The sequence below is a fragment of the Dermacentor variabilis genome, chromosome 2, assembly GCF_050947875.1.
Source record: "Dermacentor variabilis isolate Ectoservices chromosome 2, ASM5094787v1, whole genome shotgun sequence".
NCBI classification, from domain to species: Eukaryota; Metazoa; Arthropoda; class Arachnida; order Ixodida; family Ixodidae; genus Dermacentor; species Dermacentor variabilis.
Genome location: NC_134569.1, coordinates 180,016,934 through 180,032,718, shown reverse-complemented (window position 1 = coordinate 180,032,718; position 15,785 = coordinate 180,016,934). Strand labels below are relative to the sequence as shown.

Below are 15,785 nucleotides of genomic sequence, written 5' to 3'. Positions count from 1 at the left end.
TAAGTTTCTGCCATTACACAGTACGTTATGAGGCTCTGTTTATTAAAAGCACAAGTGGGACATTGTAAGCAAATAAGCAGATCCTGCATTCACAGGATTCTGCAGAGCATAGAAATGATGGCTGCACAACCTATAAAGTATGGCTGCCCAAGTGACGTAGCCTACTCCACTACACAAGTTCTCATGCTTTATGACTATACGATGCCCCCCCCCCCCCATGGGGGTGAACATTTACTGCACTCTTGCCCCAATGTTATGTTTATTTGGGCGTAGTGGATGTCTTGAAATATTCGAAGTACTGTATTCCAAAAGTATTCGTATTTATGAAAAGCGACCACTTAATTCGAATACTGAATCAAATAAGACACTATTCGACTCGTTATTTGAAAGTTTTGGATATTCGCACATCCCTAGTTTATTGTCATCCAACAAGCTATATATATATATATATATATATATATATATATATATATATATAGTCACACCAAGGACAACATAGAGGAAATTACTTGTGCTTAATTAATGAAATAAAGAAACAATGAATTAATGGAAATGAAAGTGTATACAAATACCTTGCTGCAGGTGGGGAATGATTCCACAACCTTTGTGGGATCGTTCTTCACCTGCGGCAAGTTCGGAATTCCATCAGGGCCACTGCATTTTTTTTACGTCAATATTTAATAACATAGAAAATACTATACTAGTTTCGGAAATAGTTGAAGAGCCAGTTAGTTTTCTCTGTTGATTACTAAAGGTAAGTGGGTATGGGTATGTTGGAACATCTACATCACGCGTAAACACAGACTGAAAGTAGTTATTAAAAGCATCTGCTGCATCTTTATTTTCCACAGGGGATTATTTCTACGGACTGTTATTTTCCACCGCAACCTGCTCGAATGGGGTATCAATAAGCGGCATTCGTCCAAGCGGAGTTTTGCCCACTCTACTTTTTGGAAAGGTTCTTTGAAGGCATTGCATGATCTGGCAAATCGTTTAATGTCGTCTAGGACGCCGCACTTAAAGCACAGGCACTTGATGTGGATCCTTCTGCTGTTTGGCCACCTCTCTTTCGGCAGCCCGTTCCTCACGCGCCTTCGCATCCTGCTCGAGAACCTAATTTCTTAATTCCGCACCCTTTAGCCTGAAGCGCTCACCCAACGTAATAAGCTCTACTAAACTCATGTTCATCACTCTCCGTTCTAGCAGCTATGAACAACTGGCTTTGTCCTGTCGTGGACGCCAATTTGTTGAGATTTGGTTTGCTTAGATTAATGCAGGGTTGTCTGCCCGGTAGTGTATTTACACTTGCACGATTCGAATTGTTCTGGCGACCACTGAGATGAATCCACAGTAGGGAAGAGAAACAACGAAGCCGATTGTTAATTAAACATGCATATAATTAAAACAAAGTATAACACACACAAACCAACTAAACAAAATGCCAGAACTAACAAAAAGAAAACCTTCCTGCAGCTCTAGATGTTCACACACAACTAAACAATTGTTTAAAACAGTAAGGTCCGTGAATGGTAAGAATCACTTGACATGCGTTGCGGTGCAGCTGCAGGGCGTCGGTCACGTGAGTGTTAGGTCGTGAGGCGTTGGTCGCTTCTTTAAGATCAGCCACAGCTCGGTCAAGTAGCCACAGGAGGGGAGCGGTAGAAAGTTCTTGCCTTCTGCACCACGTCACCAGGACCTGCAAACACCACCAGCTGGAATTAGGACCGACTCCATACCATCGCTAAAGTCCTAAAGTTAGGGCCCGCAGCCCGCCAGCTTCACTTCTCCACCCGGCGCTCCTGACATCTTGAGGCTCGGACCCGTTGCTGGACAGCCTCGCTTCCTCATCATCACACACCGGGCTTCTTGTTCTTGTTCCCTAGTGAAATGGTGCAACCCACTCTGGGAGATTGGCCATGAATCTGGTGGTGAAGGAACTGTTAGCATTTCTTTTTAATAAGTTAGGGTGAAATGAAATGAGTTTCTTGCAGTTGGGGTTTAAACTGTTTACTGTTACAGGTTTGAATAATCAATTATCTAGACATTCTTGTGAATTTTGTGAACGTTATAAGAATTTTGAAGAATTCTAACATGCAATTTATTTTGTCTCGCACAGAAAGATGCAGTGGCACTTCACAAACATTCCTGTGGCTGTAACCCAGTATGGTAGCCCCAAAGGAAAGAGTTATAGGAAGAGACAAATTCAAGCCCAACTTTTGGAAGGGTTCTCCCAAACAATATTTTCCGTTGAATAATGAAATGGCAGCATGTCAAAAAAATGTGTTCCAGAGATTCATTCTCATTGCATAGAGGGCACAAGCGCGATATAGCCAGGCCCGACCCGTAGAGTGAAAAATTCAATGGGGGGACTCGGCACCGTAGTCTTGTAGCAGTTATTTAAATTTTTCTAGAGGAGCAACATTTGTTCCAAGGAAAATTGACATGCGGGAAATCAGATGTTGCCAAAGATGATTGCGCAAGCTTATTTGTAGTAGTACATTTTCTTAATCGCGCCGCAATGATGAAAGCCAACGAAGGTAAAATGGGGATTATAGGACCATCGTGGGATGCTACTGCAAGTGTATCTGCATATTCATTTAAGGCTAGGCCTTTGTAACCTGGCACCCACACTAAACAAACGAGATGTAAGTGTCTTGGGAGAAGAGAATAGAAAGTTTTTAATGAATATGACAATTTGGGTGTGGTTAGTGAAGAACAGACAGAAAGGCAATCAATTAAGAGTACGGCTGATGACAGAGACTGTGGTAATTTGCGTAAAGCTAAGAGAACTGTTGATAATTCCGCCTGAAAGAAAGGCGTGAAGTCAGGTAGCTGAATTGAAAAAGACCAATTTAGATGTGGTGATACAATGCCCACACCTGCCTTTTCTTCACAGACGGAAGCATCAGTTGCTATAACGATCTTTGTATCCAGGTGTGCAAGGTGGTCTCCCAGAATACTATTCAAATATTGATAGGGAAGATGTTGAACATTATTTGGGAAAATATCATCAAATTCAATTTTAGCATTTGGAACCGAGGAACTTAGTAAGAGCACTTCGCATAGGAGAACGTTTAATGGGTCGAATAGTTTTTGAGCAAAAACAACTTGAGGGAAACGTGAGCGATACCACTGACAGTTGAAAATGAGGCCGGTTCACGAACAAAAACATATTGTGATCTCCTCTTTGGTGATGCACATATCTTTAGAAAAGCTTGTACTGTCAGGATATGAAATCGCATGAGAAGAGAAGGCAGGCGTGCTTTTTTATATAACATATCGTTAGTGACAAATTTAGGAAGCCGAAGACATAAACATAATGCCTCTCATTCTAGTAGAATCAGAGGCTGGATTTACATGTAGGTCCGCCAGAAAACAACGCAGCCAAACTCCATTATCGGGCGAACATACATGCAGTAGATCATAATGAGAACATGCTGACACAACCCTGATTGATTGCTGCCGAGTCTATCCAGCATTCCTACTGCGCCTGCTCCCTTTGAGGTAATATGCTCTATATGTGGACTTCAATTAAGCTTTTCAGTGTACATTACTCCCAGAATTCACCTGTGGGATATACTGCCTTGTCGATATAGCATCAAAATTTTCACTGGAACGCTTTGAGGGATAACTAGGATGACCTTTTTTTTTTTTTATATATTCACAGAGAAGTTAATTCCATCAAGCCACATTTCTAGGCAGTTCACAAAAGACTGTCAAGTTTGATACAAAGCATCTAATGTACCTATGCAGCAAAAAATGCAATGTCGTCGGCGTATAAGTACACATGCACATCCTGTTGCAAAGGTACAGTACTCAGTAAAACATTAAACAGCAATGGACATAGGACTGATACCTGTGGTAGACCTCTTGACTGTTGATAAGTTGATGAAAACAATCCACGTAGAGAACAGTAAAATTCCCTGCCATTTAAAAATTTGTAAACCCACACGACAAAATATTTTGGCAGACCAGCATTCTGAAGCGCGTTTATTAGGCTTACATGTTCTACGCTGTCATACGCCTTAGTGATATCCAAAGCGGCTAAGGCTGCATATTTTTTTCTGACATCGAGTTAGTTGAATACATCTTTCTAAATCAACATGAGCACACCAAATCAAGCACCCACGTCTGAAGCCAATTTGGCAGGGACTCAAAATCATGTTCTCTATCAGTCAATTATCTATGCGGTCGTGTAAGATTCTTTCGACGAGTTTTACTACTTCAGATGTAAGCGATATTGGCCTAATGTTATCTAATTCGTAACTGGCACCTTGCTTTTTTAATAATGGGATAACTTTTGCAAGTCTTCATTCCGAAGGAATCCATGAATTTTTAATAGAATGGTCTACCATGGTAAGCAATGCATGTGATGACATCTTAAAAAAAAGTTTTTATTATTGCCATAGTAATGTCATCGGGGCCTGGTGCTGAATTAGGCAGCTAGCTTAGTACATTTTCCAGCTCGGAAATCGTAACTTCTTCGAAGTCTTCACAATGAGTAGGCGGCATAGGATCATTGGGCAAAATCGAGTTAAAGCAACATTCCAGACCTTTAGCAATATCTTCCAGTAATTTGGTCAATTCGCAGCATGAAGGAACCACAGAGTCTATGTTTATTTGTGCCGGAAGGACCTTTTTATTCCTCAGAAATTGAAAAAGTGCTCTTTTATTGATGGCCTTCGAAAGAAATTCGAAGTACTCACAATCAACGTTGTCTTTTGCATTTGCAACTGTTCTTTTAAATGTTGCTGTCACGAACTTACAGCCCCTTCAACTGCTAGGGCACTGGTTATGAAGTAGATTTTGCAGCGCTGCTTTTCTTATCCTGTAATGGCGTGAGCACTCTGCATTCCACCAAGGGTTAGAAGACCCGCTTTTAGTAGAGTGCACAGTAAATTGACATTTTTTCACGGAATCTTTTAAAGCAGACAATAAATTTATGGCTTTTTCTTCTTCATTATCCAATTTCTGATTCAATAAAAAAATGTACGAAACCTTTTCAAATGTGTTGAAATTAACAAAAGTGCAATGCTTAGTAATTTTAGTCAATGGGCATACAAGCTCTAAAAGAATAGGAAAGTGGTCACTACTTGTGCCCGGGTTTATAGCAGATCAGGTGGAGGTAGGCAAATTAGTACAAGTGAAGGTGAGATCTATTGCGGAAAGTGACTTACTACTAATAAATGTCAGTGTTTGTGCATTAATGGACGATAAATTATTGTTGGCAGCCCAATACCACAAATGTTTACCACTTGAATCGGTCTTGTACCTCCTCCCCCCTCCCCCCCCGTAGTATGGTGGGAGTTAAAGTCTCTGGAAAAAATTATTCATGTTCTGCAGGACTGAGGCATGATAGAAATGTCTACAGCTAGAATTTCGTTTTCTAAAGTCATAAGCTGGTAAGCCATTTTCGCCCGCTGTGCAATTTTTGAAGAGAGAAAGATAGCTAAGCCGTCACCACGAGAGGGACGGTCCAAGCAAAATGTACGGTAATTTTTTAGATGAACTGCCTCTTCTGCTAATAACCAGGTTTCTTGCAATACAATGATATCAGCTAGGTGAGTGTTGGGTACAGAGGTAATATAAGTCAATTGCAGCGGAATAAATGGAATGGTAATTCCACTGTAACACTTTCAGCGTACCTATGTTGTGCTAAGACCGGCACTAGAAACTGCCTTGTTGAGGACGCTATCCTTCAAAATGTCTGTTTTAGAAAAATTCTCTTTCTGGCACTTTTTAGTCTTCATGTTATATGTTACTGTAGATCTTTGCATGACAGGAGATGTCCGGTGTTTAAGAGCATGGGAGTCAATCTCCATGTGTGTTTCTTGTGAGCCACAACCTGAGCTCCAATCTGATTCCTGTTCTGCGTGATACACAGGAGAGGTCTCGTTAGCTCGAAGCTTAGAGGGGGCCTGGGCGGGATGTTTCTGCAACATCCGCATTTGAAGGCATTGGAAGTTTAGTGGCCATGGTTGGGCAGGCGACCACCTGTAGGAGTTGAGTCATTTTGGTGGTAACCATTTGTGCTAACGACTCCGATAGGCTCACAAATAGATTTTTCATTGCCTTCTGCATTGCCCTCTCTGCTGCCGAAGCTATGACGTCAGGAAGCGAAGAGTCAACTGCATGAGACAGTCGATTTACTGCACCCGCATATCCGTGAGATCGCTCTGCAATGATAGAATGGGCTTCCCGTCTTCAGCATCTCTTTTGTTCAATTGTTTCCAAAATTTGTAATTCCTGTGCTCTCGCAGAGCAGTTAGTATGGTCAGCTGAGTGAGAACCACTACAGAGTCAACACCGTTCATCCTGTGATGAACAAGTTTTTTTATTCGTGATTTCCTCCACATTTATGACACAGGGGAACTGATCGGCGTACCTTAATGCTATGCCCGTAAGACCAACACCTGATACACTGGAGGTGGCGAAGAGACAGCGATTCAACCCGGTAAATGAGTGGCCAGGCCTTGATCTCTATCGGACGAGTTGTTCCAGTGAAGGTAACAATGACCGATTCTGTGGGTACCTTATTCTCAAATTAGCGAGAGCAATGAAATACGGACACGGCCCTGGCAACAGAAAACATATCTAAAATTTCTGAAAGGGAAAGGCTTGAGTCGACTCCACGAACTAGTCCTTTAACACAGGCTAAGTGAGTAGGAATGAAGGAGCTCACCTGATATGCGATTCTCGACCAACAAAAACTCCACTTTTCCTTCTCTTCTCCTCCCTCTTCTACAATTCGTGTTCCTCTGCGATTAGCTGTTGGCCGAGGTGCCACGTCCTGTGAGCTCACGCCGAATCCCACTATTCTTTCTCTTCTTTTAGAGTCACTGCCATCCGTCGTACCAGCCACGCGCCACATTAGTCGACATGACACCCGCCATATAAATACAAGCATAGCTTATTTTCATATATGCCAGAAAACACAGTAAGAATTCAATCTAATCAAGGTTATAAAATGTACGACATTTACCCTTGAGGCACAGGTGACGCTCAAGCAGCAGTGTTGTCAGGCAATCTTCCACTGTACTAATAGAGCGTGACAGCATATTAGCTCACGTTGCGTTGTTCCTAGCCACCTCTGAAATTCACAAAACAATGACCAGCTGATGCAGGTAACACAAACGACTACTTAAATTAGAATAGCAAAATAATAGCACATTGGCTTTTGACAGCTTTAAGCTGCACTGGCTTATATAAACGAAACAGTTTAAATGTAATAGCTCGCTATACAACAAACAAAATGGACCTTGTTTTCGCCTCGTTTCTTGTCTTAAATTTATTGTCATTGCTTTCTCTCGATCTGCAGCCTAATGAACTGTACATTACTTCAAACTCACATTCCACGACAGCTATGAATGTTTCACCCAAGGTTTTCTTGCAGTGACAAAGGTATAATGTCATATGAACAGTGATAGCTTACACAGAATTTCAAATGCGACCTCCGAGTAAAGGCAGGTGCTTTGAAAGAAAAAAAGACTCATATGCTAGGAACAACAAAAATGGAAAGAAACGCAGAGACTACACACTACTCTGACAGCAATGCAAGCGACACAGCTATCTTGACAGTCACATGGGATAGCGCAGCGCAGTAACCATGCAGAATAAAGGCCAACTGACAGTTAAGCTATCTTACCGTAGTTATTCGAATCTAAGCCGATAGTTTATTTCAAATAATCATATACCACACTGTAGGCTCGGCTTAGACTCGAGGATTTTAAAAAACGCGCCACTTTGTAATTAGAAATGATAACTATGGTGTATAGCTAGCGCCATCTAGAAAAGTCAGTACTGCAGCCGCTATTAGCCGCGCCAGTAGCCAATTGAAGTATATGAGCGACATTCCTGTGTTGAGATGTGTCGTATTGGCATGCGGCATGGTCCGTAGCGTGGCGTTATCCAAACAGGCGATGGCACTATATTTTCAAACGAAAAGTGCTAGCCGCAGAAGCATCGTCAAACGTTCAAGCCGGGCGGGACTTCTGCGTCGAAGAGAAAAACGTCCGTCGTTGAAGGGGTAACGGGGGACACTTTTAGCATGTGCCGCAACGAGGAGATGACAGCGATAAGCAAAATAAGCGCGCGATAACAGAGAGGAGCTCTTCACCGCGATCTTTCCGCGTTTCGATGCGTGCGAGCCAACGCTAGGGTGGCTACCAACGCTAAAAAAACATTCGTTATTCCCATAGTTTTATTAGCGCCAGTGTTGCCAGATCGGGCAAGGCGGCGTAGCCCAAAGCTAGCCAAATAGAAAAAACAGCAAAACAAGGTTGTAGCCAAATAAAGCCAGTTTTATTTGTATATACATTGTCACATTCGACTACGATCCTTTTTGCACAACCCGTTGTAACAAAATGTCCGCGACGCCGTGACGGTCGACCCTAGACGTCGACATCATGCTTGCACCTGCAGTGTACTAGAACAGTTATTCTAGTACACTATACTTGCACCATAGAGAAAGGAATACATCAAGAACGGACAGAGCCCAGCGGCCCAATTGACTGCAGCGCGCAAAGCCGCCGGCGTTAATACCTGAGCCACACTTCTGGTTTCGGTTTGGTGCGCGCGTGTTTTGAATGCTAGCTGGTACGCGCCACACCGGCTACGCTTTTTTATTTTTTTTCTTCTACAGCTCGACCGCGCGCGGTATTCGCGCGAAATCGTTAAGTAAAATTGATTGCGACCGATCTGTACAAGCCTCCATCTAATATGTGCTACGTGCAATTTCATAAAGACGCAAGACGCCTTGTCAAACGAGGAAATGTTTATTTTACTCTATATAAATGTTCGTTGCGGGCTTTTTGTGCATTCATCCAATGTTATTGCACCAGCAGCAGTAGTTCCCGTAGGAAGCTCCACCAGAAGACTTCAGCTGAAAAAATTAAATTACAAGGAAGTGTCGTTTTGGTATTAACATGCAAGAATAATGCGTGTAGAGGCGAAGCGTGCGAAAGTGGTGAATGGGTGTCATTACAAAGAAAGCAGTTCGCATTTACATACGTGGCGTAGAACATACCCGACTCATCCCAAACAATACCGTACATACCACGAAAATATTCCATTTCCAAGCATTCCCCTCTTCCCGGGCCTTATTGTGAAGTGATTTTTGAAAAGGAGACGGAAGAGATGAGGCGGGCCTTATTTCCTGCACTTTAATAGCACGAATACACGGGATACTGCGGCTTTCCAGAACTTGGCTACAACCGACGCAATAGCACGCTACGAATATACAGAGGTGGCCACAACACAGGCTCTCAACCAGACCATGCGGGACGCTCGCAGAATTCCTTCTACTCGCACTCAAGACAAATGCGTGGGTGCAAAGCCTGTCTTCCAGTCGTTCAGAAGACAGAATTTTCGAACTATAAGTTCTTGGCATTTGAGCCCCTTGGTGTTATCTTTTGCGCGTTCTGCCGGCGCAAGCAACACGTTCCCGTATTATTCTTGGCAATTGCTCCTTGCGTTTTCGACAAGCGTGAGCACCGAAAGAAGGCTTAAATTGGTTGTGGGGCCGCAAAAGTTGTCGCAAACTTGTCGCAGTAAGATTCCGCACACGCGAAACTGCGTCAAAGCACCCTGTGGGCCCACCATGCCCAAAAACTACCGAAATAAGTTAAAATAATACTGGGGCTCATAGAAAGCGTCGCAAACATATCCCAGTGCGATTCATTAATTCAAATTAAGTGCTCACGACGGCCGCGTATTTTTCGTTAACTGTGCCACCAGTCTAGCCTAGGTGCCGTGCCGTAAGACTAATTGCCTGAAATGCTTCGCAGACTGTCGAACAAAATTTCTCACCTGGCCGTATAGTCCAATAGTGCAGGGGCGCCATGTCGAAGTTCAGAAAGGGCGTGAGAATTCGCCGGGTAGAAAAACAGGCAGATGGGTGACCGAAAAGGCCAACGCTCAGATGGACGGCCGGTCTCGCTCGCTTCGGCGGTGTGCATAGAAAAAGAAATTTGCAGTGTCTGACGAACGACGCATGCACTTGGCTCGTCATTCGCCTGTCGCTAGGCAACGAAAGTAAGCCGCAAAGTTTAATTTAATTTATGCGCAGGTATTTTTACTTTTGCCGGGAAAGAATAAAAAAAAATGAAACGATTTCTGTTAACCTCATTTGACATTCTTTTTTTTTTTCGATGCTCGCGGCAGCAAACAGTCGGTGTTAATACTAGCGTGACGTATTTCCTGTTGCCAGTTTTCGCCGAGTGTCCACTCTTGTTATATTTATTTGTCTATGCTTGCACACAGAACACTTTTTTGTTCACCCCGGAAATTCAACTTCAAACGCTGCAGAGGGCGAACCTGTCGAAATGAACCTCGAATGTAAGCACGAACAAAAAACTTGGAAGATGCTTAAAGGGACTGACGACTGGTCAGAATGTGTTGTGAGACGTTGGTGGAAATGAAATTATTATGATTTATAGTGATGGGAATCCACCACGAATTCGCGTTTGAAGTACGGATTATAAGTTTAAATTGGCAAAGAAAGTCTCAAAAGCCAGTAAGTGGCGAGGCCTGTCAGGTAAATCTTGGTACTTCGGATGTAGTCGATGAGATTACTGTATGTAATTCGGCTGTTATTAAGTACAACATAATTATAGCTTAAAAGTACAGCTGCTATATTGTTAGACACTTGCGCTTTATTCTATGCTTCGGAAATCAAAAGCGCGCGCATGGCTTCGGCAACACGATGAATTGCGTATCACGTGTAAAATGGTCGTTTTCGATCCGATTGGTTTCGTTTTCACTATGGTTGCACAAATCTGCGAAGCGCGCTGCCGATACGTGCCTACTGAGATGCCTCCCTTTTTTGTGAACGAAGCGAGCGCGTCGTGAACGTTAAATAGATAGATTTTAAACGCGAGTAGTATGAGCTCGGTGTCGCGGAGAACCCGGGGGCGGAGTCTTCCGATTCGTTCGGGAGCGAAAGTATCCGCGTATATATGTACGTATGTGTATATACGACAGGGCAGTGTTTGAATCCCACCGCTGCCACCAGTTGTTTGAATCCCACCGATGGCAACGGTTGTTGTGGTCGCACCGATGGTACGACCAGTTGGGAACTCGGCGCTGACGCCCGTTGTTGCACCTGGGTCGCAAGCCCCAAGGGTAGCGTTGGCCTGGCGGCCTGGGGTACAACTGGAAGCATCCGAAGGTCCCGGCAAAGCATGAGTCGACTGGTAACAACAAAACAACTTGTTTATTTTAACATCGCAAAGAGTTGGCGGTCAGGTTGACCGAAGTAGAGAGATGGGAGAGCACTTTACTCAACAGAAGAAATCGGAGCCCTCTTTTGGCGTCCGGGGGCAGCTGCTTTTATACTCTCGCAGTTGAGGGCAAGAAGGAACCCCTCAATAGACGAGCACGTGATTGTACAATGAGATAAGGTGACGCATAGTGTCGTAGCGCCGCCGGTCGGGCACAAAGACTGGGAGGAGAAGGTAACTTCTACTGTCGTAGCGCCTCTGGTCGGGCACAATGGCTGGGAGGAGAAGGTGACTTCTACTCTCGTAGCGCCTCTGGTCGGGCACAATGGCTGGGAGGAGAAGGTGACTTCTACTCTCGTAGCGCCTCCGGTCGGGCACAATGGCATATACACTCACACACGCACATGAAGGCACGTGGCCTCGGAACATGCCTGGACGCGCCTGGCGGGGAGCGTAGCGGCGACGCCGAACGGGCCAAAATGTCTGCCGCTTTGTTGCAGTCGCGCCGGCTAAACCGCGCGTCGTAGGCGAAACGTAACAGACCGCCCCGCCGGGGGAAGGAGATCCCGATGGACAGGGGACTGCATCCGCTGTCCGGAGGGATGTCGCTCGATGATGCTCATAACCGAAGTCGGGCGTCCCTCGACGTTTCTTGAGCGCAGCGCACAGAGAAGGCCTCGTTCTCTCGTTCAGGTTCGCACGGGACACTGCAAAGTGACTTCGGGAGAGTTCACATTTTTGTTCTCGTTCCCGGCAAGCGTTAGAACTACGCTGAAACTCAACCGCTCAGTCAGCAAGCACGGCACAACCCTCACTAAGCCCTGCCAGGCTCTTTCCCCTTTTTATACCACTGCCTAGTTCCTTACAGTAGTCTAGCATCACTCAGAACGCGTCCACAAATTGGAAAATTGCACTAGAAAGCATATCATCACTTTGAAACACTAAACAAAAGCAATATGTTAAAAATCCTGCCTCAGGAAGAAAAACATCAGTAACAAACAATTTTGAGGCTGATTCTTACGTTAGGGGCTTCGACTTAAGCCATCGGCGTTACCGTTGAGACTCCCCTTTTTGTAACGCACCTCAAAGGAATATTGTTGTAAAGCGAGGCTCCAGCGCAGGAGGCGGCCATTTTTGGGAGAGATGGTCTGCAGCCATTGGAGAGGGCAGTGATCCGTCTCAATGATAAACCTCGAGCCGGCTAGATAGCATGACAATTTCTGAACGGCCCACACGAGACATGCACACTCTTTCTCGGTGGCGCTATACGCCTGCTCACGACTGGTCAGCTTACGACTAGCATACAGGACGGGGTGTTCTACTTCTCCATTTTCCCGTTGGCACAGTACAACGCCCATGCCTCGCTCACTAGCATCGCACTGAACAACGAACCCTTTTGTATAGTCTGGCGATCGTAGCACAGGCTGGCTTGTTAGGGCACTCTTTAGGGCCCTAAAAGCTCTTTCCTTTGTCTCGTCCCAGACGACTGTTTGAGGCTCTGTCTTTCTTAGAGCATCCGTCAGGGGAGCCGCGATATCAGAGTACCTGGGGATGTACCTCTGATAGTAGCCGGCGACACCTAAGAACGACCGAATATCGGTCTTCGTGCGCGGTTGCGGGAAGTCTCGCACAGCGGCCACTTTTATTTCAGAGGGGCGGCGACGACCCTGACCAATCACGTGACCGAGGTAGACAACCTCAGCCTGTGCTAACTGGCACTTAGGAGCCTTGACTGTCAAGCCCGCTTCGCGCAGGCGGGTTAGCACTGCCCGCAAGTGTGCCATATGCTCAGACCAGGATGCGGAGAATATCGCTACGTCGTCTAGATACGGTAAAGCGAATTCTTGCTGTCCCCGCAACACTTTATCCATGAGGCTTGAAAAACAGTATGGCGCGTTCTTCAAACCAAAACTCAATACTTTAGGACGGAATGTTCCCATTGGTGAAATGAACGCCGCATACCTACTAGCCTCTTCTGTAAGTGGAACCTGCCAATAACCCCTGACAAGATCTAGGGTGGAAATAAACTGAGCGCTACTAACTTTCTCAAGGCGCTCCTCGATGTTAGGGATCGGATAAATTTGATCCTTAGTGATGGAATTAAGCCTGCGGTAGTCGACGCAAGGACGAGGTTCCTTGCCCGGTACCTCAACTAAAATCAACGGGGAGGTATAATCACTCTCACCTGCCTCAATAACACCGAGCTGTAGCATTTTCTTTACCTCAGCCTCCATAATATCGCTCTGGCGGGGTGACACCCGGTACGCCTTGGATCGTACTGGCTCTGGGGAGGTAAGTTCTATATCATAAGTAAGGACAGAAGTCCTACCAGGCCTCTCAGAGAACAGATCTTGAAACTCTTGTAAGAGCTGGTGTAGTTCGGTTTTCTGCTCACGCGACAGCGATGCTCCACTGACTAAGTCACTAATGACTTGACCGGTGTCTTCCCTGTTCGTCACTGAGCCTAGTCCCGGAAGCTCGACCGGAAGCTCTTCAGGAACGTTTACCATCATGCACACCACTGCTTCCCGTTGTTTATAGGGTTTGAGCAGATTACAGTGGTAAACTTGCTGTGCTTTCCGCTTTCCTGGCAGACTTACCACGTAGTTAACGTCCGACAGTTTCTGAACAATTCGTGCTGGGCCCTCCCACTGCACGTCTAGTTTGTTGTTTAGCGATGTGCGCAATATCATGACCTCATCGCCCACCTCAAAACGACGGGCCCTGGCTGTCCGATCATAATAAACCTTGGCCCTCTGCTGGGCCTTTGCCATTGCTTCACCTGACAACTCCTGTGCCCTTCTTAAGCGTTCGAGGAGCTTAAGCACGTACTCCACCACGACTGGGTCGTCGCCCCTGCCTTCCCACGATTCTCGAAGCATGCGAAGCGGAGACCGAAGCGAGCGACCGTACACCAGCTCAGCTGGCGAAAACCCCGTAGCCGCATGCGGCGCGGTCCTTAATGCAAACATCACCCCAGGCAGACACAGCTCCCAGTCAGTTCGATGTTCAAAACACAATGCTCTCAACACGCGCTTCATGACGGAGTGGAGCTTCTCAACGGAATTCGACTGTGGGTGGTACACTGAGCTGTGTAGCAGCTTTACCCCACACCTTTCGAGAAAAGTTGTCGTCAAAGCGCTAGTAAACACTGTGCCCTGATCTGATTGGATTTCCGCAGGAAAACCAACTCGCGCAAATATGGACAGTAGTGCATTGACTATCTCAACTGAGCTGAGTTCTTTAAGCGGCACTGCTTCAGGGAACTTTGTCGCTGGGCAGATCACCGTCAAAATGTGTCTGTACCCCGTTGCTGTTACCGGCAGAGGTCCCACTGTATCAATAACGAGCCGTCTAAAAGGCTCCGTAATGATAGGTACCAATTTCAACGGCGCCCTCGATTTGTCCCCTGGTTTGCCTACCCGCTGACAGTTGTCACATGTCCTCACGAAATGGTCTGCGTCCCGAAAACACCCTGGCCAATAGTACTCTTGCAAGAGACGGTCCTTAGTTTTCTTAACTCCTAGGTGTCCGGACCACGAACCCCCATGCGTCAAGCGCAACAGATCCTGACGATAGCATTGAGGAACGATCAGCTGATCGAACTCCACTCCTCTGCGGTCTAGATACTTCCGGTACAGGACTCCACCTCTTTCCACAAAACGCGCATTTTTCCGGGCGATACCTTCCTTGACATTGCAGCGCACGTTTTCTAGACTACCATCCTTCTTTTGCTCGGCTATCAAAGCCGACCGGCTGACTTTTAGCAACCTATCAAGTCCGTCTGACGTAGGCGCGATGAGCAAATCTGCAGATAGCTCTTCTAACTTTCCCTTATCGAGCATTTCCTCTCCAGTATCTGGTGCCTTTAACGTTACAGACTCAATTTTATTCAGTTCGGGCGTGCTCTGAATATCAGCTTGCTGCGCCTCTGACCCTTTTTCATTGTTTGATAACGTCGGCCCCGCAACTACCGCCTTTGCAGCGAGCTCCCGAACCTTCGACCTGGTTAAGGCCTGAACGCTAGCCTCACCAAACAAAAGCCCCCTCTCGCGCAGGAGGTGATCGGACCTGTTCGAAAATAGGTACGGGTACTGGGGGGGCAGCATAGATGACACTGCCGCCTCCGTCTCAAGCGCTCCGAAAGGTCCTTCAATAAGCACCTTTGCTACTGGCAGACACACGCTATGAGCTTCCACGGCTGGCTTGATCCATGCGCACTCGCCCGTGAACATATGGGGTTCTACGTAAGACGGGTGAACTACATCCATTGTAGCTGCGGAATCGCGAAGCACTCGGCACTCTTTCCCGTTCACGAGGAGGTCTCGCATGTAAGGCTCGAGAAGCTTCATGTTCTCGTCAGTGCTGCATAATGAAAAAAACACAACTTTTGGTGTTGTTTCCGGACACTGCGCCGAAAAGTGCCCCGGCTTCTGGCACGTATAACAAACGCGCGCTCGCCTCATCTCGAACCGCTTTCTGCGTTTGGCTGCCGCTGTCTCTTTACGTTTGGTCGGACTGCTTTCACTCGCATCCTCACTACGCGTGTCCCCCTTTAATCTCATG

At 46.0% G+C, this 15,785-nt stretch overlaps 1 long non-coding RNA gene across 1 annotated transcript in view; it reads right to left on the bottom strand.

Moving 5' to 3' along the window:
• Positions 1-15,785, bottom strand: part of LOC142572974 (uncharacterized) — a 39,762-nt gene that overhangs the window by 7,102 nt on the left and 16,875 nt on the right. Inside the window, exons 2-3 of the long non-coding RNA XR_012826186.1 lie at positions 6,983-7,090; positions 1,541-1,696 (exon numbers count right to left, since the gene is read on the bottom strand). This is a non-coding gene — a long non-coding RNA (uncharacterized LOC142572974). The remainder of the gene's footprint in view (positions 1-1,540; positions 1,697-6,982; positions 7,091-15,785) is intronic.